This window comes from Lissotriton helveticus, chromosome 9, assembly GCF_964261635.1.
Source record: "Lissotriton helveticus chromosome 9, aLisHel1.1, whole genome shotgun sequence".
Classification (NCBI taxonomy): Eukaryota; Metazoa; Chordata; class Amphibia; order Caudata; family Salamandridae; genus Lissotriton; species Lissotriton helveticus.
Genome location: NC_136070.1, coordinates 36,673,457 through 36,697,779, shown reverse-complemented (window position 1 = coordinate 36,697,779; position 24,323 = coordinate 36,673,457).

The window sequence follows — 24,323 nt, the reverse complement described above, 5'->3', positions numbered from 1 at the left end:
TCTGATCAGTATCTGCTGCTCCTTAGCCTCCTTAGCCATCATCCACCTCGAGACTCAGTGATCATATGGCTAAGAAAAGACATGCCACAGCTCCTTCGTCAACAGTATGTGCAGAGGAAGAGAGCACAAGGCTAGGGTCTGTTGGAAGCTCTGCGGTCCAGCTGCATGGTCAGTAAGACCAGTGGGTGCTGGTGACCTCCATGGCAGACTCCATTCCTCTCTCCAACGCATTGCAAGATTTCACAGGAGGCTTGGACAAGGCTTTGGTAGTTTGAAATACAACCATTGATGCCTCGCCTGATTGCAAAAAGAACAATTTATGGACAGAATGCTGAAACACTGTCAAACATTCACTCCCCAGTACATACCTCTGAGCCTAAATCCATCTTATTTTGCTCCCCATGCCATTCCAATTTAGACCCAGCCATATGCAGATCAGTCTTGACCCTACTCCAATGGGAACAGTCCAATCTGAACTGCCAAGCCAGGTCCTCCCTGAACCGGAAACAAGTATCCTGGGACCGGTTTCAGGGTATCACCCCTTATCAGCCAGGCTAGCTTGACTCCAGTGGTATGGTGAGTATGGGACCCATGTCTGGGCATACCCAGTCTAATCTGATTCAGCAGCCCACGAATATTGCCATTTGTTCGCCTTACAGTGCTCTTCATAGCTAGATCTTGCAGACTTTATTCCTGATGGCCATTAAATGATTCTAAACAGTCCATTTTCTAGAACATCACTACTTGGTAAGTGCACGATATGAAGGACCGAATGATGGATGTGATTAAAGGCTTTGGGTTTATAGAGGAAAAATAATATCAAAGGATCTAAAAACAGGTGATGTATCCAACAAGGATTCAGAGCCTACAGTCACAGCAGCATCAACGTTGATAGTCAATGTTGTCTGCATTGCATATTTAAGGATTGGCTTACTATTCTGTTTACTCTTATGTCGAGCAATGAAGATCCCATGAAAGGGAAGGACAAGTTACTTACCTGTAAGCCTAGTTCTCTATCATGAAAACCTAATTGACTTCATAAGCAGCCCACCCCCTCTCCAGTGGTAACACCAAGGTGACATGATAAGACGCTTGTGCTGCTGACTCGCTGAAAGGAGCGGCGCCACTCTTAGCCACAGGAAGACTGCAGCTTTCCTGGCTACACTATCCTCTGTATCATTCCCTTTTTTTTTTTAAAAAAAGGTATTGTTAACAATTATTATGTCACTTACTGCCGCCTTTAGAATTTGGTGGAGCAGGAGCAGCGCTCACCGGTGCTCCCGTCCCGCCAAACTCGTGGTTGACCCTCTTACCTTAGAGACAGGTGAAGCACCTGGTTTACATTGCCACCACCTCCACTGGCTTTCGGTGTAAATCTGTGACCTGGCGGCTTGTCCGCGAACGGGCTGCCACATCACAATCAGTCATCCTGCCCTTACTGGGCAAAACAACCATCACTCATTTTCCCTGCCTGTTTTCGCCATACCAGATAGGGAAAATGTTAAACAGCCCCCACGTGCAGGTGTGAAAACTCCTGCTTTGGGGGTTTATTTCTTTTCAAGAAAAAGATTGCTGAGTGGACATTTTAAGCATGGTGGCCGCTTGTCAAACCTTCAGTGATTTAAGGGGAGACACTGCGGCGGTGGTTCCCTTAGATCCCTCAGTACTGCAGTCGGTTCTCCACCAGTGTGAGAGGTGGTTTTCTCTTTCCCTTCTTGGTGGATCATTGGACCATCTGCTAGTGACTTTGCTAGAGTTTTAGGGCCACATGCATCAAACTATGCATTTGCGATTCCAAATTTGCGATTTTTAAGAAATCGCAATATAGGAATCGCAAATGCTTATGCATGTAGGTATCGCAAAACAATTTGCGATTCCTACACATTCCTTATTTGCAACTCGCAAATTGTGATTCGCAAATAAGGAATTGCTTCCCAGTCATTCCTATGGGCCCAGAGGCCCATAGGAATCAATGTGAATTGCATGCGCAATTTGCGAGTAACAAATAGGTACTCGCAAAGTGCGCATGCAATTTCAAGGGTGCCAAAAGGACACCCTGATGCACCCCTGAAATTGCAATTTCAACACATGTTGCACACACACATGCCCCAAGGACATGTATGTGTGCAACATAGAACTTTGAAAACTGCACTATTGTGCATTTTTCAAAGTTCTCGCAAATTACCATCAACCTTGAATTGATGGCAATTTGCGTTTCTTAATTGCTAAATCGCACATTTTTTTGGGTTGTTGCATTGCATTTAGGGAATTGCCATTTGCGATTCCCTAAATGCAATCGCAATTTAAGTAATTGCAATTTTAGCGATTACTTAAAAAGTGATTTTTGCATTTTGGATGCTGCATCCCAAATGCAAAAATTGCGGTCGCCAAGGGGCAGATTCTGTGAATCTGCCCCTGTGTGACCGCAATTTACAATGATGCATGTGGCCCTTAGTGACTATTTTTGTAATGCAAAAGGAAAATAAATTCAGCCATTGGAGCCTGCAGATATACTACACAATTTTCCTAATTTGCTACAAATCTTTACTAAGTTTGAGAGTATATATCTTGAAACGTGCTCTGGGATCCTGCTCATGAGCAGAACTATTTAGTGTTTATAACTCAAGGACAGATTTCGACTAAGGAAAACTTTGATTACAGGTAACCTTTCTTTTAATTGATATAGATATTTTTTCTCGAAAGATCTTTTTAGTGCCCATCACACCATCCAGAAGGACCATGCTCTTTCTTAGAAAACACCCGACGCTGTGTTTCATTGTTACAAGGAAGTCCTCTACACAATAACTTATTGTTTTGCAAAGGTCAAATTAGAGCTCCATTTGAACCTGAGGGTGTTCCTTGCAGGTTTTCAGACTAAGTGCCTTATTAAAATCTTGTCAGACAGGTTACTCTATCACAATGGTGACAGATATCCCGTTTGCCGAAATATAAATCCCGTATGTTAGAATGTATTTATTTATAAGGTTTTATATAGCGCAGACATGACCTGTAAGGATATTAGAGCACTTAACAAAATATAGGAAATGAAGGAAAAACAGGAAAGCAAACAACAACATAATCAAGAGAGGTATCAAAGGTGTAAGTTCACAAGTTGGTGGGGTGATATCTCTCGGACAAATATGAGAAAATCCAGGAAAGCAAAAAAGAGCATAATCAGGAGTGGTATCATGTGTGCAAGTTCTTGAATTGTGTCAGGTGACATCTGTAGGATAGGTCAGCAAAACAGTAGATATGGTCCAGCAATCTAGTTGTAGTCATGGCTGTAGATCTTGAGTCAAAATTATTTTTTGAAAGATGCAGTTGCAGACATTAGTCTGATTTCAGGTGGAAGAGAGTTCCATCTTTTTGGGGCAATACCCAAGCAGGCTCTGTTGCAAGTTTTTTTCTTATGGAATTTCCGTGGTTCCAGTACCCAGGTGCTGTTGCTTCTAGAGGGTCTGTATCCACCAGATAATTCTAGTTTTTGTGCTAAGTACCTAGGGGGTGGTAGTGCAGTGCTTTATGGTTCATGCAGGCAATTTAACTGTATCCTTGCCTAATAAGTGAGCCAGTTAGGGCTTTAAGATCTGGGTATTTATATTTCGGCAGACAGGTTATCTGTCACCGTTGTGATGGAGTAACCCATCTGCCAAGATCTAAATCAGGCCCTGAGTCTCTTTTAACATCTGTGGGGGAGTCTCTTTGTACCCTTAATGTTGCAAGAGCTCTCATGTTCTCCTGTGAGAGACCTTAGATAATCAAAAAGCAATCTTTTAATCACTTACAAAGATTTAGGGGCATATGTAACAAGCCCTTTTACCATTCACAAACGGGTCGATTCTCAGAATTGGCCCGTTTGCAAATGGGAAACGGCCTTTTCAGATGTATCATCCCAAAAGGGCATCGCAAAATAGGAAATCGCAAAATTTGCGATTGCATTTAAGGAATCGCAAACTACGATTCCTTAAATGCCATGCAGGAAGTACCCAAGTTGTGCGATTTTGGCATAAGTAATCACAAATTACCACCAACTTCAAGTTGGTGGTAATTTGCGATTTCTTTGAAAAATTCACTTTTTTGCATTTTTCAAAGTGCCATGTGGCGCACATACATACACCTAGGGCATGGATGTGCACCACATGTGCACACATACATATTTCAGGGGTGCAACAGGGTGTCCTTTTGACACCCTGGCACCCTTGAAATTGCATTCGCAATTTGCGAGTACCTAATGGGTACTCGTGAATTGTGAATGTCTTCCCATTCATTCCTATGGAACTCTAGGCCCATAGGAATGAATGGGAAGGTATTCCTTAATTGCGAATCGTAATATGTGATCCGCAATTAAGGAATATTAAGAAATCGCAATTAATATTGCAATTCCTAGATACATTCCATTTTCCGAGTCCTTAATAGCGATTCGTAAATAATCGCTATTAAGGACTCGCAAAACAGGTTTTTAATACATATGCCCTATAACCCTTTGTAGCAATGCATCAGACCAGATGAAAGTCACTGTATTTTTTCTTTTTTTATTAAGTTCATTGGGGTCCCATTACAAATATACTGTGGACACTGTTGGGTCTGGTGGCTCAGTGAACTAATGCATCCATTACAGGGACCTTTCTTTGACCTCATGGTCACAGGTTCAAATCCCGGCGGGTCCACTCAGCCTTTCATCCATCTGAGATCGATAAAATGAGTGCCATTGAGGTGGGTAACAATAAACACCTGTTATTCAGCACCAAGATGCCTAAGGGTGAGCGTGCGCTTTACAAATACATGTTATTTTATGTTAAGAGCAACATTTCCATCAGAGGCTCTTCTGGGGCTTCTCCCAGTGTTGTAAATGAGGAGGTGCAGCCCCAAGGGGCCCTTTCACGCACATTTTGAAGGCATTACTTGCTAGGTGCATCCCTCAGATTTGAAGATTCCTGGTGTTAGGAGGTTTTGTATAATCTATTTACCTTGCACCTGGTTCTGCTTATGCTCTCTCCACCTTGAACAATGTTAAATATGCCCCTACTAAGTTGATAATGAGAGAGAATTGGAAGTGAGAAGCATTAAAAACAATCTTGAGTGATTCTGACTCTCTTAATAGTTTCTCTCCCTCATTCACACCAGCCAGCCCAGCCATCACCAGAGCATATGCACCGTCATATGTCAGAGCATATATCTCCCGGCCTTAGAAACTATCAATGCAACATTTTAGTCGGCAGTCCCAAACTTAAAATCATCACCAACACACATTAAATCATAATTAAGACTTCTTGTTTTCCGTTTTTGCTAATTTTTACAGATACATACAAACAGAAAACACTTGTTTTCCTATCTGTATCTATTTTTAAACTTGGAGATAAACGGAAGTTAGGTTGTTTTTTTCACTGATTCCAATTGCTTTCAGTCTTGACAGTCAGGCCAATAGCTGTGCAGATTGACAAGTAAGGGGGTTAAAAAGAAAACAGTTTTTTTTAGTAATGAGGCTTAAGCAGCAGTTGATGTACATAAGGATAGTAATAAAATGTGCCTGCTTTCAAATAGATGCAATGTTTGTTCATATCATTGGCTTTGCTTTTATGGAAATAGGAGAATGTGAAGACCTCTCCAACTTAGTCAAAGTAAGTTGGGTGTTGTCTGCATTTAGGTGTCCCTTTTCTTCTCCTACTTAGATGCTAATTCCCCCATATCATCTGATGGCTGTGTGGTCTTCTGCCAGCGGTTCCAGTACAGAAGTGGCAACAATGGATACCCCTTATTTGCAACCCTACAGAGATCAAAATTGGATGGAAGAACGCCTCAAAAATGCATCTTTGCAGATGGGTCATGGTATAGCCAGGATACCTAATATTTGTAGTCAGTGAGAAAACCCACTCTTTACCGTGTTCACAAGAGGTGGTCCCATAGACCCAAGACTTACTAACCTTCAGGAGGCTTCTCAAGACCTGGCTGTTTGAGCAATAGCAGCATCCCCCCCCCCGTGCCTTAAAACCCTCATGGGTGAATAGTGCGCTCTACAAATTCCTTGATTGATTGATTGATAGACTCTATCAACTGGCGTCCCGGCATTGATTGAGAAGGCAATGGTCCTCCTGGATTCTCTGATGCACCATGGCAGATGCAATTGAATTCTCAGATGATTTTGGGTGGCCTCCTGAAAGAATCCGATTGGGGATAGGAATACGTCGATTGATTGCTCGGTTGAGTATATTACCCAGTATTTTTGCCAGGATTTTCATGTCCACACTGAGGAGGTATCAAGCAGTAGCTGGCACAATAGAGAGGGTTTTTTTCCCCAGGGTTTAGCATTATAGATGTATAGGCTAATGAGACGCTGGTTTCAGCTTCCTTGTTGTCATCTAATAGGATTCTCAACATCTGCCTTCTTTCCAGTTTATGGAACTCATCTGGGAAGCTGTCTTTGCCCAGGTAGTAATCATATGGTAAGTTAGTGATGGTGGAAACGATTTCTTCTCTGGAGATTTCACCAGCAGGGCCCTCTCATCTTCCGAGAGATCGGCATCTCCAGATGTGATAGAATTCCATTTTCTTTGGAGGCTGTGGATGGGCCCTTCGACTTGTAGAGATTTTAGTTGACGACAACATATGTCTGCTATATCCTGTGATTACGTTTGTAGGATGCCTTGATTGTCATAGATGGCTGGGATTACCGATTGTGATTTCTTTTGTTTGAGTTGCGCAACCAGAAGCCTCCCCCACCATCTCTTTCTGCTCCTAATGGTGCCATCTTAATTGACCTAGTACGTATTCAGTTTTATAAGTAAAGAAAGAGTTCAATATAATGATTGCCTTTTCCGGTGTTATTCTATATGTTGTCGTAGTGTAGTGGATATATTTACCTTGTTGGTCTCTTATGGAGGTACCAAGTTTGATTTGTTTCCGTTTGATTTTCTTCCTGTTTAAGGCAGAGTCTCTCATCATCATCCTTTATATGGGTGTCTTTCCCACTGCCATTGGGGTCTGTGACGAAGATACTGAGCTCCTGTTCTTAGGCAAATAGGTCCAAATGTGATCCTATGGAAGTAATTTCTCAGCATGCAAACTAGGTTTAGAGCCATTCATTTTTCATGACTTAGCTCTTGGAGGTATCAGACCAAAGGCCTGAGTCAATTATGTTGATGAGTGATTCCATACTGCAGTCTTCACAATCCTACTATGTTACACTTGGCAGTAGAGAGCCTGAAACAAGAATGTAGTCTACTGTGGATAATGTCTATGGGTGGACACGAGATTATGTAGTATTTTTCAAATGGAATTGTCAGTCTCCGGACATTGGAGACTCACTTTCGTTCTCTCAGGTACTTTGGTGTGCCATCCACATTTATCTCATTTAGACCTCCAATTTTTGTAACAATCCCTTGTATCTCTTTAGTTTGATTTTCTGACCCACAATTGAGACCCAGAACTTAAGGAATATTTGGAAAACATTTTGTAAATAATGGTAGGAAGGAACCCATCATCAATTTTTATTTCCTTGCATTAAGCTCTTTCTCTGTTTCCAGACTCAACCACTACTCCTCCGGTGACTTTTAGCACCACAAATTGCCCCAATTCCAGTAACTCCGCAGCTTATATTTTCCCATTTTCTGGCCTCTGTTAATTTGTTTGCCGGACCTGTCCTCGCTCCTTGTACCAGGAGTGGGAAGGCTAGTACATCTGATATACACTCTCTTTTTTGTGGCAGTGGCCTCCCACCCTACCCAAATCTTCGCACTGTTAGTGCTTACCTCTTGGCTGACCAAGAATACACCTTGAAGACTGTTCCCTTAATTATCATAACTATGTTCTCCTGAATAAAAGTGTATGATCAGTGATTTGCTACTACACTGGTTCCTAACCTTTTGATTTCTTGAGACCGCCGCTTGCTCATTACTGGAACCAAGGGACCCCTACTAAATCATTATTGGAATCCGGGGACCCCCCACTGAGTCATTGCTGGAAGCTGGGGACCCCTACTGGATCATTACTAGATCCCGGGGATCCCCACTGAATTATACTGAAATCCATGGACTCCCCACCCCCCAACTGAGTCATTACTGAAAGCCGGGTCACCCCACTGAATCATTATTGGAATCCGAGAACCCCCCACTGAGTCATTACTGGAAGCCGGGGACCCCGACCTAAGCATTGTCCATGAAGCATTGTTGATTATTTGAACCGGAAAACAATACACAAAAAATACAGAAAAAAAGCATTCATCAAACTAATACTCAAATGATGACACATTGTATTTAATTCACAAACACATATAAATAACAAAAATCAACATTTTAATTTTAATATGAGGGTTGGAGCTTTTCTAAATTCCATTTAGGCCGCTCATGGTCCATACTATATTCTGTTTAATGCACCTGCACTGCTCCCATGAATCATTCTGAGGATACTAATTTAATTTTTAGGCTCCAATTTCAAATCCCTACACATTTACAGTATGTTTAAAAATGTTAATTGGTACATTCAGCTTTCTTAATTATATGGACTGTATTAATCTGTTCATTTTATTTAATTTTCTAAGTAGTCGCGGACCCCCTGAGGAGGCCTCGCAGACCCAGAGGGGTCCCAGGACCACAGGTTGGGAACCACTGTCCTACTACATTGACACAAGACCATTGCCTTCACCTTTCCTCTCTACTCCTGCACTAGCGCTGCACTGCTGAATTACCACTGAATACCAACTAGGGTCGCTCGCAGTGTGACGTGCCCCGCTGTTTTAACACCTATTTACAGTGAACACAAGATATTGTAAACTGTTAGTAGTTAGTCTTGGCTACTAAAATGTATGCATTACTTGTAATGGGGTAACCCAGTGACCCTCAGAACCTGGGTAGACAATGTTAAATAAAAATTGGTTCTGTCGGGGAATGAACAATTTCTTAGATACACAACGTATATTCCTATAACTTTTCTCACTTAGTTATACCTGGAAATATTTGAATACGAAAATCACACACCACACATTTTTTAGATATCAAAAAGGAGAAAGGTTGTTATTCATCAATCTCTTTATACAAATTAATTTTTAACATTTAAAAAGATGGTTGTCCATACAGTAGAATTTCAAAACAAAGTGCACAAGTGAATAAATTGTGATCAAGTGATTTAAGTGTATAATACAATGGAACAATTTAAAGCTAAAGTTAAAAGAAGTACAGGTCCAACATTAGTTTCAATTTCCACAGACAGTACAATTATTTCTATTTTTCTGCTGTGATATAACAAGGACCAATTGGTGAATTAACGTCGACGTTTCGACCCAGGGGGTACGGTGCTGTCTTATTAGCAACCAGTTCGGGTCTTCATCAGGACGAAAGAAAGAAGGGACAACCTAAAATTAAAAAGGCGTGCCTGTTTTAATACGGGGTGTGTGAAATTGACAAGTGGGTGATAACAAACTCTGTTGAATTGCTCACCTGAAGGTTCGTTTTAGGGGGTGGGGCGTCCTATTTCTGCCTCAACGCAGATTATTCTTGCGTTCTAGCGTTGGTTCTGTAAATTATTAATACCATTAAGCATCCCATATTTTAGGGGTTAACTCATACTTAAACTTAAGGATTCTGCTAGTCACATACCTCAAGGATTTGTCACCATCCGGTGAACAAATCGAATCTTGGAGCTGCAGATCAGCTACTATCTTTTTGGTGGTTTTTCAGGACGTTGGATCTGTAATTTATGTAAGCAACGTTCAGTGCTCTATTCAACATGAATAAATAATCAGTGACACGCAGATTCATGTCAACACGTACCTTTTTTGTGTGAAACGCCACCTTCGGGTGAAAGTTTCTGGTCTGTGGTGCCGCAGCCGCGATCACCTGGACAGGTAATTGTTTTCACATTAGTGACTTCACTCTATTTAGTTATTTTTTAACAGTACAAGAAGCGGGATCGTTTTGAGGCGATCCTCGGCAAACTGTCAGTTCGCCTGAACTAAACTCTTCACACTTACTTAAGGGACAGTAACAGCAGTCGTCTATCTGTATCCCGCGAGTCAATCCTTACTCTCTGCTCGCGTCTGACACAGTTTCAACCTTAGGCTACGTCAGGTCTACGTGTATCACGGCACGTCTGTAGACCCTTGACGTTCGTCATGCAAAGCGTTTTGGACGAAGGTCCAATGGTTATCTGAAACGCACCACGTCAGAGTTTCGTGCGCAACAATCTCTCAACCTATTCGTGTATCCGAATGGTCGTCATAACTGACGTCTGGAATGCTGCATTGCACCTTGGTACTTGTATGCGCGGTTAACTCGAGGCAACCATAGCGACCGCGAGGTCTAGTATTAATTGACCGAGAACATGATTGGGTTTCCGATCAGTGTGCGGAGATAGTATATTACACGCATCCATGACCCATGGTTTATATTTCGTACATTTTCGTATGTTTTTTGGACAGCCTGATCAGAAGACATTTTATTACAACCAGGGATGTTAACATTATCCACAGGCATACATGCGTAACATATTCAGTGAAACTACAAATGCTTTTGGTCAATTTAGTTGGCAACACATTTGGAACATATTGCAATTGCATATGATTATAGGCAGTATAACTACATGTAATATTCACGTTTTAATGTTGACAACTTAAACCCTATTTCAGACCAACAGGGTAACTGGTACAAGTAGTCATCATACCTCATAAATCATTACCAAAATTAAAGTCTACTCATTTGCATCTGAAGTAGAAACTTGTATGCAAATGAGTAGACTTTGCAATATGTTCCAAATGTGTTGCCAACTAAATTGACCAAAAGCATTTGTAGTTTCACTGAATATGTTACGCATGTATGCCTGTGGATAATGTTAACATCCCTGGTTGTAATAAAATGTCTTCTGATCAGGCTGTCCAAAAAACATACGAAAATGTACGAAATATAAACCATGGGTCATGGATGCGTGTAATATACTATCTCCGCACACTGATCGGAAACCCAATCATGTTCTCGGTCAATTAATACTGGACCTCGCGGTCGCTATGGTTGCCTCGAGTTAACCGCGCATACAAGTACCAAGGTGCAATGCAGCATTCCAGACGTCAGTTATGACGACCATTCGGATACACGAATAGGTTGAGAGATTGTTGCGCACGAAACTCTGACGTGGTGCGTTTCAGATAACCATTGGACCTTCGTCCAAAACGCTTTGCATGACGAACGTCAAGGGTCTACAGACGTGCCGTGATACACGTAGACCTGACGTAGCCTAAGGTTGAAACTGTGTCAGACGCGAGCAGAGAGTAAGGATTGACTCGCGGGATACAGATAGACGACTGCTGTTACTGTCCCTTAAGTAAGTGTGAAGAGTTTAGTTCAGGCGAACTGACAGTTTGCCGAGGATCGCCTCAAAACGATCCCGCTTCTTGTACTGTTAAAAAATAACTAAATAGAGTGAAGTCACTAATGTGAAAGCAATTACCTGTCCAGGTGATCGCGGCTGCGGCACCACAGACCAGAAACTTTCACCCGAAGGTGGCGTTTCACACAAAAAAGGTACGTGTTGACATGAATCTGCGTGTCACTGATTATTTATTCATGTTGAATAGAGCACTGAACGTTGCTAACATAAATTACAGATCCAACGTCCTGAAAAACCACCAAAAAGATAGTAGCTGATCTGCAGCTCCAAGATTCGATTTGTTCACCAGATGGTGACAAATCCTTGAGGTATGTGACTAGCAGAATCCTTAAGTTTAAGTATGAGTTAACCCCTAAAATATGGGATGCTTAATGGTATTAATAATTTACAGAACCAACGCTAGAACGCAAGAATAATCTGCGTTGAGGCAGAAATAGGACGCCCCACCCCCCTAAAACGAACCTTCAGGTGAGCAATTCAACAGAGTTTGTTATCACCCACTTGTCAATTTCACACACCCCGTATTAAAACAGGCACGCCTTTTTAATTTTAGGTTGTCCCTTCTTTCTTTCGTCCTGATGAAGACCCGAACTGGTTGCTAATAAGACAGCACCGTACCCCCTGGGTCGAAACGTCGACGTTAATTCACCAATTGGTCCTTGTTATATCACAGCAGAAAATAGAAATAATTGTACTGTCTGTGAAAATTGAAACTAATGTTGGACCTGTACTTCTTTTAACTTTAGCTTTAAATTGTTCCATTGTATTATACACTTAAATCACTTGATCACAATTTATTCACTTGTGCACTTTGTTTTGAAATTCTACTGTATGGACAACCATCTTTTTAAATGTTAAAAATTAATTTGTATAAAGAGATTGATGAATAACAACCTTTCTCCTTTTTGATATCTAAAAAATGTGTGGTGTGTGATTTTCGTATTCAAATATTTCCAGGTATAACTAAGTGAGAAAAGTTATAGGAATATACTAAAATTTATGCTCATGATTTTCTGTGTTGTCTTTGTTGTTTTTTTCACTCTGCTTCTGTTTTTGTATATCAGCGCTGTGATGTCTCCATCTGCATGTGGTGTTTTTTTCAATGTATGATTTCTCTTTATCCTATTTATGATTTGGTTGTGCGTATGTTCCGTACATAAGCAGCCTTGGAGAAGCCCCAGGCCTGTGAACCCACAAGCGGACGAAATGCGTGTTGGCTGATTCTCTTCTTACAACTTCTCTATGCATTGTTTATAATGTCTGACTAACACTGAGGATTACATCAATAAAATCCTAAATAGGAAATGAAAATTATATTGCTCTCCACTTAATTTTCTAAAAGCAACTAGATTCGTATTTGAAGAGATACTACAATCTTTGTCTGATTAACCTATACCTTTATTTATTGTTGAGGTTGTTGTTGTGGGTTCCTAGGGGTGTGGCCCACCTATAGGTGTAGTCTCCAGTTTGAAGTAGCTCTTTAAGATGTAGGAGATGATAACTGCTAGGACTACTACCCCTATGCTGTTGTATAAATCTATTGGCCAGTGCAGCTTTGCCAAGAGTCAAATGAAAGAAGGCCAGTTCTGTCAATGCTAAGTAACACTGAAGGACTGCATGGGCGTTTCAGGATGTCTGGTTGGATTGTGAGTAGGGAGTTGTGATAGAAATACCTAGATGGGCATAGGCCGACCCACAATATCCGACTGAATTCAGGTGGACTACTGCAATTCACTGCCCTGCTATTTCCAGGGTGACTTGGACCTGTCCTCTTGAGTTCACTTTTGGAATTGTACCTGGGTTAAGAGTTCAACCCGGAGTGATCTTCTTGGGACATTCGTGGAGTGATGGACACTTCCATATCAGTGGTTCCCTAGTGCCTCGGACACTGGAAGAAGAGGCCGTTGGTGCACACTTGTCCAGATCCTACAAGCACCCTACCCTTGCTTATGTATGGGGTGATGCATGGGGTTGGCTGGGGACCTTCCACCACCCTGCGTCTTCTGGTTACCATGGTAGAATGCGAAGCACTGCTTTATCTGCCCCTCCACTCTGAGCCTCTCAGGCATCTGAGACATGCTTCTCCAAGTCAGTTGTTGGGGGAATGACCCGGTGTGTTCTGTGGGACATTCCCACTTGTCCCCGCCTATCTTATTATTTCTGTTTCATTAGTTTGCCTTGCTTTTTAAAAAGTTGCACCAAAATAAATGCATATGAACATGTTCCCATGACGGCGTTGGAAAGCAGTTACAGATTCAGAAATGGCCTGTGCGCATAGGATTGTATTGTATAGTATTGTAATTGCATTTATATAGCGCTTACTACCCCTGACGAGGCGTCAAAATGCTTTTTCCGTGAGCAGCACGCTACTCCAGAACCCATAAAGAATTAGTGTTGAATTAGTATAGTGAAATATGAAAGTAATTTGAGTGGTGGATATGTTAGTAAATTATTTGGATTGAGAAGGATAACGGAGGGATAGAAGAGGCAAAAGGTTTGCATTTATATAGCTCTTTCTACCACTGATGAGGTGTTGAAGCGCTTTTTTATGAGTAGCATGCTACTCTGGAACCTACAAAGGATTAGTATAGTGAAATATGAATGGACATGTTAAACTGTTATTTGGATTGAAAAGGATAGTGGAGGGATAGAAGAGGGAAGGATTCTTTTTTTGGAGGTCATAGCAGTAGGAGGAGGCTCTGGTTGAGTAAAAGGGATGTGGAGGGTAAGAGTCGGAGTGAAGGATTTAGAAAGGCTTGTTTGGGGGGATCGCTATAGTAAAAAGAGGCATGAGATGATGCAAGGAAGGGGAAGAGTAGGGAAGAGTCTACAAAGGGGTATTTTGGGGCTCATAGTAGTGGTGTGGGATTTGGGATGAATGAGAGAGTGGAGGTAGAGTATATATCGAGAGAGGCATAGGGTGAGAAATTGGGAAGTGCATTGGATATGCTGAATTAGCAGAAAAGTAATAAGTAAATAGATCCAAGTACATGAAAGGGATATAGATGCATAAAGGAAGTAAGCATATGTAGATTAAAGATGCATTAAACAAATTTTGGCTTTCAAGTGTTGTTGTACTTAAAAGTTTATTTTATTAATTTGTTTTAAAACATAATTATAATTATTCTACACATTTACACAAAGCAATACACATACATAGGTACATATCTATAGTAAAAATAAATGCTTATATACCGAGGGATATGCTGTATATTTCTGTTTGCGTAACACACAGAGAGACCTGATGGGGATAATCCTGGATGGTGGAGTTCTCCTCCATGAGCAAACAACACCTTTCTCACATTGATCGGTCCCTGGGTGATCCAAGGGCCCAGGGTTGACGATGACAAAAACACATTCCTTCATTTTGAATTTGGAAAGGGCGTACCCGGGGCCTCTCCCCAGGGGCTCTTTTGGACCCTGAGATCCTATTCCTCGGGGCTCCAATGTGTTACAACAATGTCCCAGAGACCCCATCCCCCGGGACACAGAAAGACGTGGACCTGGTGGATGGCCTGCAGGGTGCTTCCCTTGCATACCTTGCCTGTGTATTGTGGAGGCACAACCTGCTCTCAGTTACTCGCCCATAGTCAGTACAGGCAGGAGAAGTAAATCATGGAATCTACTCTCACCCACTGGCAGCAGCGTAGGTGGAAGTAGAATAATGAGGATGCTTGCTCCTGCCCAGTGCTGGAGCCGGCTTGGGCCATCGGGTCCTTGTGGCTCCACCCGCAGCTCTTAACGACCTTCCCAAGTGTAGTTGCCCCATTTTGAAAGATAATTGTGGTGCAAACCTGTCTTACCAGCTCCTTGGCCATGGCAAAGAAGCTAGCATAATGTGCACAACAACAGGCACGGAGTGCCCTATAATCCCCAGTGAGAGGGCTAATGTTCATATTTTTCTGCTTGCGTTGGCCCTACATTGACTAGGGACACCATCAAATACTACAACTGTGTTGTGGAGGTCTGCAGGAGGTACAGCAGTCTCCCCCTCAGACTGCACTCAAAGTTTGCTCAAAGTCTCCGGTGGGTTTATGCACTTGACCATAATTTTAAGCTCTGCTCGTACTGGGGCTTTTGCCCTGTGTTGTGAAGTGTGGGGATCCTTTGGTTTGCCTTGCGTCTGCAATTTGTGGCCTGTTGAGAATGAAGAAAGACTGACACATTTTATGTTTGTTAATACTTTATTGACATTACTGGTGACTGACTACCAGTGTAATGTTTACATTTATTATGAATGGTTTTCAATCTCGGTCTTGTTCTCATTAATTCAAATGATGTACCACTGACAAAATATAACATATGATTATTGTTCCTCAAAAGAAATTGGTTCAGCACTCAACAAAGTATAATATAATATAAGAAAAGAATTGCAATAGTAAACACATAAAGAAGATTTCCAGATTGCAAGTATTTTCTTTTTATTCCAGATGATTCTATATTCTATGTTCATTAAAATTCAAATGACCATAGCCGACACGTTTCGTCTCGATAAAAGACTTCTTCAGGGCTCCTAAGAGTCACAATATGTTTTCACAATTGTTCATTATTACAGCAATCCAGAGTTCAAAGGAAGAATCTCATGTAATGTTTCTTTCCTGCAAGTGTCTCACTCATGAGAGGGCGGTGGCTGCCCCACTTCAGCCTACTGCTGTAACAGAAGCCTTGGTTCTGTGCACTACTACTTACTGCTGGATGTTAAATTGTCGGGTACGGATTTCTATAGCCTCTACCCTCAGTATTTGCTTGATTATGATTATTGTTATTAATATGATCACACCCTGGCAAAGTCAGTAGACCTGCCTTATTTATACTGACACCCCTTATTTTGTGATGGTGTTCCTGGTATTGGTGCGGGTGGTATATCGATGAAAGGTCTCAGGCCCCTTAGGAGTGTAATGGGCTATGAGGGTGTCACCAAAGGTATGTCCTTCTATGTGATGTATATAGTTGTAAATTAGTGCATAGTATTTAGTAGCGTGTGTGTAATGAACATACTTTTCCTTTTTAATGGAAAAAACACTGACTGGACAATAATTTAGTGAGTGTCGGGTTATTGTGTGCCAACGAATTTGGATGGCTGGCCACTCTACCTCTGCGGAGTACGTGCGCCATGGACTGTTCTGCTTCGCTGCTCTGAGAGAGTCAAGTGCTACAGTGGGACAGTTGGTTCTCAGTAATAAGACAATTGCAGCAGTAGCGGCTCCTCCCTTATGGTGGCGGTGCATCGCCCAGCCTGCTTCGAGCGCAGCGGGCACACATTAATAAAATGGTAATAAATAGCATTTTATTTTGGTCGCAGGCTCGCGCTATTACAGTACGAGGGCAGGGGATGGGGCTGATTCGTGCATTTACACTATAACTGCAGGCCCTGCCAATGCGCATGTCAGATGGGCCAGTGCGCATGTCAGATGGGCCGGCAGGCAGTCTGATAAATCTCAGGGCTGAGAAACAGCCGGGGTTTGCAGCTTCAGGCCCCCAGCTGCAGAATGAGCGCTGGTTTAGCCTGCCCCAACCAACCCTGGAGCGTATTCTTAGTTGGAATCACATTGCACAAGCCCCACCATGTTTTAGATTTACCGTCCGCCACTGAATTGTAGACTTATTACTTGTGAAGGACTCCCAGACTTCGCAACCAATAACCCCTTTCTTACATATGTTCATGAAAATGTGGGCAGTTTCATGGACCACAAAGATCCGAGGTGCTAACCCAGATCGTGCAGCGCAGGGGTACCATGGGCAGACGGCCGGCAGGGCACCTTTGCCACAGAGCTGCAGGGTTGGCAGAAAAAAGCCCTTCCCTCCTCGCCGCCTGCACCTTCAACAGATCATATTGAGCAGTTCCATACGTCGCCTTCCTGTGTCTGCGACTGGAGCTGTTACAACAGTGTGACTGCATTCTCTCTCCCCGAGTAAAAACAATGTCTTTTTTCCATGTTTACTCCGCTAAGTGCTAATCTAAATAACAGATTTTGTTGAACCTGTTTGTGCTGACTGTTTTTACACTCTTGCTACCGCTACCCCAACCAGATTTCTCTCACTTTCGTTCAGGCGGAGAGCTGGGGACGGATCCGGCGCTCTTCATTGCAGGCTTTTTTAATTAAACCCTCCCTTCTTGTCACTTTATTTCTGGTTCACTTTGTTGCTTCTGGTGACACTATTTAAGGCCCGAGTCGGAGTAATTACTTTCCATTCCGCTGGTCCTCTGAGCACGGGGGTTTTCATTAGGAACATTTGAAGACAGCTATTCTTTTTTATAGATGTATAATGGAAAATATGCGCCGTTTCGAAATGTAATTAATTTGATCATTTATATTAAACAGTGGCATAAAGGTGAGAGCTTCGTGTGTGTGATTATTGGTGTGATAGATATGTTAATGCGTGTGTGTGTGGTTATTCTTGAAGTATATGTTTCTGTCTGTGTGTGTGTGGTTATTCTTGAAGTATATGTTTCTGTCTGTGTGTGTGTGGTTATTCTTGAAGTATATGTTTCTGTCTGTGTGTGTGTGGTTATTCTTGAAGTATATGTTTCTGTCTGTGTGTGTGTGGTTATTCTTGAAGTATATGTTTCTGTCTGTGTGTGTGTGTGGTTATTCTTGAAGTATATGTTTCTGTCTGTGGGTGTGTGTGGTTATTCTTGAAGTATATGTTTCTGTCTGTGTGGTTATTCTTGAAGTATATGTTTCTGTCTGTGTGTGTGTGGTTATTCTTGAAGTATATGTTTCTGTCTGTGGGTGTGTGGCTATTCTTGAAGTATATGTTTCTGTCTGTGTGTGTGTGGTTATTCTTGAAGTATATGTTTCTGTCTGTGTGTGTGTGGTTATTCTTGAAGTATATGTTTCTGTCTGTGTGTGTGTGGTTATTCTTGAAGTATATGTTTCTGTCTGTGTGTGTGGTTATTCTTGAAGTATATGTTTCTGTCTCTGTGTGTGGTTATTCTTGAAGTATATGTTTCTGTCTGTGTGTGTGTGGTTATTCTTGAAGTATATGTTTCTGTCTGGGTGTGTCTGGTTATTCTTGAAGTATATGTTTCTGTCTGTGTGTGTGTGGTTATTCTTGAAGTATATGTTTCTGTCTGTGTGTGTGTGTGGTTATTCTTGAAGTATATGTTTCTGTCTGTGTGTGTGTGGTTATTCTTGAAGTATATGTTTCTGTCTGTGTGTGTGTGGTTATTCTTGAAGTATATGTTTCTGTCTGTGTGTGTGTGGTTATTCTTGAAGTATATGTTTCTGTCTGTGTGTGTGTGGTTATTCTTGAAGTATATGTTTTGTCTGGGTGTGTGTGGTTATTCTTGAAGTATATGTTTCTGTCTGTCTGTGTGTGTGTGTGGTTATTCTTGAAGTATATGTTTCTGTCTGTGTGTGTGTGGTTATTCTTGAAGTATATGTTTCTGTCTGTGTGTGTGTGGTTATTCTTGAAGTATATGTTTCTGTCTGTGCGTGTGTGTGTGGTTATTCTTGAAGTATATGTTTCTGTCTGTCTGTGTGTGTGTGGTTATTCTTGAAGTATATGTTTCTGTCTGTGTGTGTGTGGTTATTCTTGAAGTATATGTTTCTGTCTGTGTGTGTGTGTATGGTTATTCTTGAAGTATATGTTTCTGTCTGTGTGTGTGTGGTTATTCTTGAAGTATATGTTTCTGTCTGTGTGTGTGTGTGGTTATTCTTGAAGTATATGTTTCTGTCTGTGGGTGGGTGTGTGCTTGTGTGTGTGTTTCTGTATGTAGCTGGATTTGTGTGTAAATCAGCGGATAGGCGTGTACGTGGTCTTGTTTGCATCTGTGTGCATTTCTGTGCTTGCGTGTGTGCCCGAAGGGGTGGGTTTGTATGTGTGTACATTGTGTGTGTCTGTGCATCTACAAATGGGCATGATTCTGTGTTGGTGAATCTGTGGGCCCTTCTTAGAAGGCCATACATGCCTGAACGCCTTGTTAAATGTGCAATAAGTAATTACTGTACATGTAGCCCCGCTTTATTTATTTATTTATTTATTATCATTTATAGAGCGCATGAATCACCCCAGTCTGGGTATCTCCGCGCTGTAGCAGCTCTTGGGGACAGCCAGAGTAGGTGGATCAGAACAGTGAAGTTTAAAAAAAAATTCTGAATGATAGATTTATCACTAGCCAGTATTCCTGGCTACAAGACCTTCTAAAGTCCTCGTTTGGAAATTCGAAAAATACCCAATGCCACTAAAAGGCTGATGCAACTCCATACCTAAAAGAAAAAAAGTAGATGGCCAGAACACAATTCCATTTCAAAGAGTAACTCCGGCCCCTCGTCTGTGCCTGCGAGATTCTAGGGGGTGGTCGGTGGCTGTCCTTTTTCCCTTTTTCTTTTAATTTCGTGAATGATTGGTGATAATGATCCATAAAAAGGTAAGGTTTATGCTTCTGATACTCCATATAACGTCTAAATGCAGAAAAGCTGGGGGAGTCCCAGTTTCCACAAGTTACCTCCCATTTAAATTTGCAATAGTATTAAGCACGCCGGTAACACAATCGTTTATTCACGGATTTACCATCAATTTGCTGAAATCAGAGCCATGCTGCAATTCTCTAAATCAGCGCCGTGCCGCAATAGTTTTCAACCCTCAACCCGGATACAGATCCAACCACGGTACAGAGGCTACCCTCATTGTCGCCATAGACGACATCTGCGCGTGGGCACAGGTCTGTCTGGATCTTTCCGCCGCCTTCAACATCATCTCCCACCCCATCCTCATCCAATGACTACCGAAGGTGGCGTTCAAGGTTCCACAGTTTGCTGCATTGCTCCTTCCAGACATGCCGCAACAGTCGGTCAGCCCGGTCCCTTTCACCTCGGACGCTGTAAGCCTCCTTTGCGGAGTTTAAAGGATCCCCACTCAACCACACACAGTTCAATGCCTCCATGACCCCACTCACCAGCACCATCTGCGACCACAGAATCAACACCATATCCCATGCTGACGACACCCAGCCAATGTTCTCCCTCTCTGACAAGATGCCAAACACCCTTACCTACATAACCAAAGTCACCAGATGGATGAAAACAAACTGCCTCAAGCTCAACCCGGATAAGACAGAAATAGTTATCTTCTGCAAACAGTAATTGACAACCATCTCACCATGACTGGCCTAGAGAATGCAGTCACCGTCTCCTGCTTTCACACGCTCCAGATGCTCAAGAAGATCTTCAAATGGCTCCCCACTAACACTTAGAGAACCATCACCCAAGCCCTCATCACCAGCAAGCTGACCTACGGCAATGCACTCCATGCGGGAATCAACGTTGAACTGACTAGAAGACTCCAGACCATACAGAACTCTGCGGCCAGGCTCACCCTCGACCTACCACTTCACACCCACATCACCCCATGCTTCAAGGATCTCCACTGGCTCCCAGTCGACAAACGAGCACTCTTCAGACTCCTCACGCACACGTACACAGCCTTACACAACATTGGCTTCATGTATCTCAAAAAACGCATTAACTTCCACAAACCTACCTCACACTGCCGCTCAGCCTGACTCCTATTTGCACACCTCCCTGCAAGCGCAGAACCGGAACCAGATCCAGCGGCCGTGCCTTCTCGTACCTCGATATTAAAGCCTGGAAGGACCTGCCCACACATCAGACCCACCGCCTCAGTTCCACAAGAAACTGGTTCTTCACCTATCCCTGACCCTCGCTCGCCTCATACAGCTCCCGCTTCAGGGTACACTCCTGGGTGAGTTGTGCGCTAAACAAATGCACATAACATAGCATAACATTCCAACTATTTGAAGCTATAAAAGTCTAAGATTACAGAGTTAAAGAATGTCATAAATGGACATTACCAGCATCTGCGTGAAGACAAAGACACATAATCTGCTGTCCTCTAGGCATCATCAAATGTGTCTGAGTGTTCCTGTCTACTCTTGATACACATATAGTACATGACCTATAGTATACTCCCATGTGTTCAGAACTGTTGTTTCACCTGTGTCTGGTGCAGGTAAATTTGTATTTCTGGTTTGTGGCAGAGGAGGCCGACTGCATAGAGTGGGCTTAAGGTCTGTCCTTTCCAACCATTTACCTTCTTCTGTGTCTCTTTCAGTCACATTGTTCATACATTGTCAGTTACAGCTTGGCTCCGCCCAGACAAATATTAATTGTGAGAAATTAGCCTGGCATATGATGTCCACTAGTTCTAGTGGGCACCTTGCACCAGTCTAATCAACCCTTATTGATGGTGGTTGTAAAGTCAACCTTATAGAAAGCTATCCTAGTGGTAGCGTGAACCAGCAGTCATCAGGCTAAGACTTCAGTAGGCGAGTTAAGCAAGTTGTTTTACCAATTATAATCCCTTGAGTACCAAATGAAAGGACACCACACAAGGTATATATCAAATATATATGTATTTAGTCTAAACACAACCCCTCTGCACTCTTTATGAGATCAGACGTAAAAATACAATACAAGTCACACAATTAATATACGATAAGTTGCACAGTATAAGTTATGCCCCAGGGGCCTCACAAACCATATACTAAGGAAGTGGCATAAGAACCACAAGAGAATTAGAAAGCAGGCCTGGGGCCTGTGGAATCGCTGGGGCTACTCTAATTGACCAAAGGTTAGGAAGTAGGAGGCCCACGGGAGACACGTGCAGTGTCTAAACACATGCGCGGGTTTCCATTGACTTTCTATGGAGATCGTAAAAGTTACAAATATACAATTTAAGGACACTTCCGGATGGACTAGGTTGGAACCCTTTTAAACTAGGACACTTCGAGAGTCAAGACCCACGGTAGCACCGGAATAGTCGTGTTACCTCACCCAGGGAAACCGGGTGCATAGGTGTCTTTTCGTGTCGGGTTTCGTCGTCGTTTTCTATGGAGAGCTGCAAAGAAGTGCTGCAGGCGACCAGAGGAAAAGTGTCCGGGTGGATCCAAGGGTGGATCAAAGATCTGAAGAACCTGAAAGCAGAAGGGACAGAGTCTGGGTCACTAGCCAGTGACCAAGAAGGAACCAGGAAGGAACCAGGCGATGTCTGGTGATTTCAGGTGAAGTAGTCGAACTTGTCTCTTCAGCCACGAGGTCCAGGAGGCATCGACGATGACCAGACGCTGGATTCGAGCTGTCCCACGACGGATCTAGTTGACTGCGCTGTCGGTATCCATATTGGACCCAACAAGCCTTGGCAACCGCAACCCACGCAGGATGTCGAGATTAGCTCTGTTGCAGACCAGCAAGGTCTGTGGCACTTCTCCTTTGCAGGGAAGCTGGAGAAAGCCTGGAGCAACCAGGAAAGCAAGTTTGTTGTAAAGAAAGGTCTTCAGGGAGCTCACTAGCCAAAGGGCAAGGAACCGGGAAGACGCATTGAGCTCAAATGCAAAAGTGGGGCCCACTGAACACTCGCGGAATGTGGGGGCCAGGGCTTCGGTGCAAATGGTGCTCGGGGCGGGGGCTTCAAGCACCCCAAAGCACAACTTCGAGATACCTCATTGAAGGAGTGCAGCTTGCAAAATGCAGGATGTCCAGGAGTTCCGGTCCCACGTCTCTCTTGTCCGCCGTGTGTCTCAGCTTTGCTGTGGATGTGGGTTGGAGTCAGAGATGTCTGGAAGTCTGTGTTCTGTGTCGCAGATTCTTCGGAATCCGGCGGGAGCCTCGAAAATGCAGACCGGCAAAGTTGCTGTTGGTGCCTGTTTGAACAGGGTGGACACTCCTTGACCACAAGGGAGATATCTTCCATCTTCTAGTCAGAATGGAACGCTGAAGGTCCAGGATATGTCTTTCAAAGATTCGTCCGGGGTAATCTAAAGTCCTATGGACACAGCTCCTATACTTATACTAAGGATGTGGGCTGGACTACCTGGCTAGGTCCCTCCTATGGGTGGACCTGGGAAGGGGGTGGTTACACCCCTTTCCCTTTGTCCAGTTTCGCGCCAGAGCTGGGGCTGCATGCCCCAGCAACCGGTTTGAACTGGGCTATGCATGGAGTACCTTGTGTGTCCCAGGCGGTGTCTGGAAAGCATTCACTGAATGCAGCCCTCCCTGCCCCAATACACTAAAAGCCTGTCTGGGGAGGTGCCAGCACCACCCTGGACAGGAAATATATTGTCCAGGCCTCCCCTGACGGAGTTTCGTCCAGCAGCAGGAGGTCAGACTCGAGTCTGTGGTAGCAGCATCCATTTTGTGATGCTGAGGCTCTGTTTAACTTTAACCGGGTAAACCAGTAACTACATGTCTTCTCCTTCTAGAAGTGTGGAATGCTACCCCCCCCCGCCGGGGGGGGGGGTAGTATTCCAAAGTGTTTGACACCTTACACGACAAGTTTTGATAAAGCGAAATCAAAGTCAGCCTTAACCGCGAGGATTATAATGCACTTAAGAGTATATGGTATGGCTATATCATATAACAGCTATAAGGAGATGGTTCCGAAAGCTGCAGAGGGGCTCAGCTCATGCTAGGGCACCCTCTCACATAAAACCAAGCACTCTGCCTCCATTGTGGTGGCCTACCATAGGAGTGACTTATAGGTGTATATGTGGCTATATGTATAGGTAGATATAGGTATACTATATCTAAGTAAGGTGTGATTACACCACCTTACCTAGGCTGTGTGAACAGACCTGTGGGGTCAGTTTGGAAGGCAAACCAGGGGTGGCACAATACATGCTGCAGCCCCTGGTAGGCCTTGGATGCACCTATGCCCTGGGTACCTATGGTACACTATACAGGGGCTCACAAGGGTGACCCAGTAACCAATCTGGTATGTACCTAAAGTACATGGTATCAATTTAGAGAGAGAACAGCTGGGCTGTGGGTCTTATTGGCAGGCCCACAGCCACACTAAAGTCAAAAAACCAGAGAATCACAGCAAAAAGTGGGGGTAACCATAGGAAGCAGACCCTACTCTCCTACATTAATCTCTCACCAAATACTGTTGGCTCTTTTGATGTATTTCTCCACCTCCACTCAAGTGCTTGC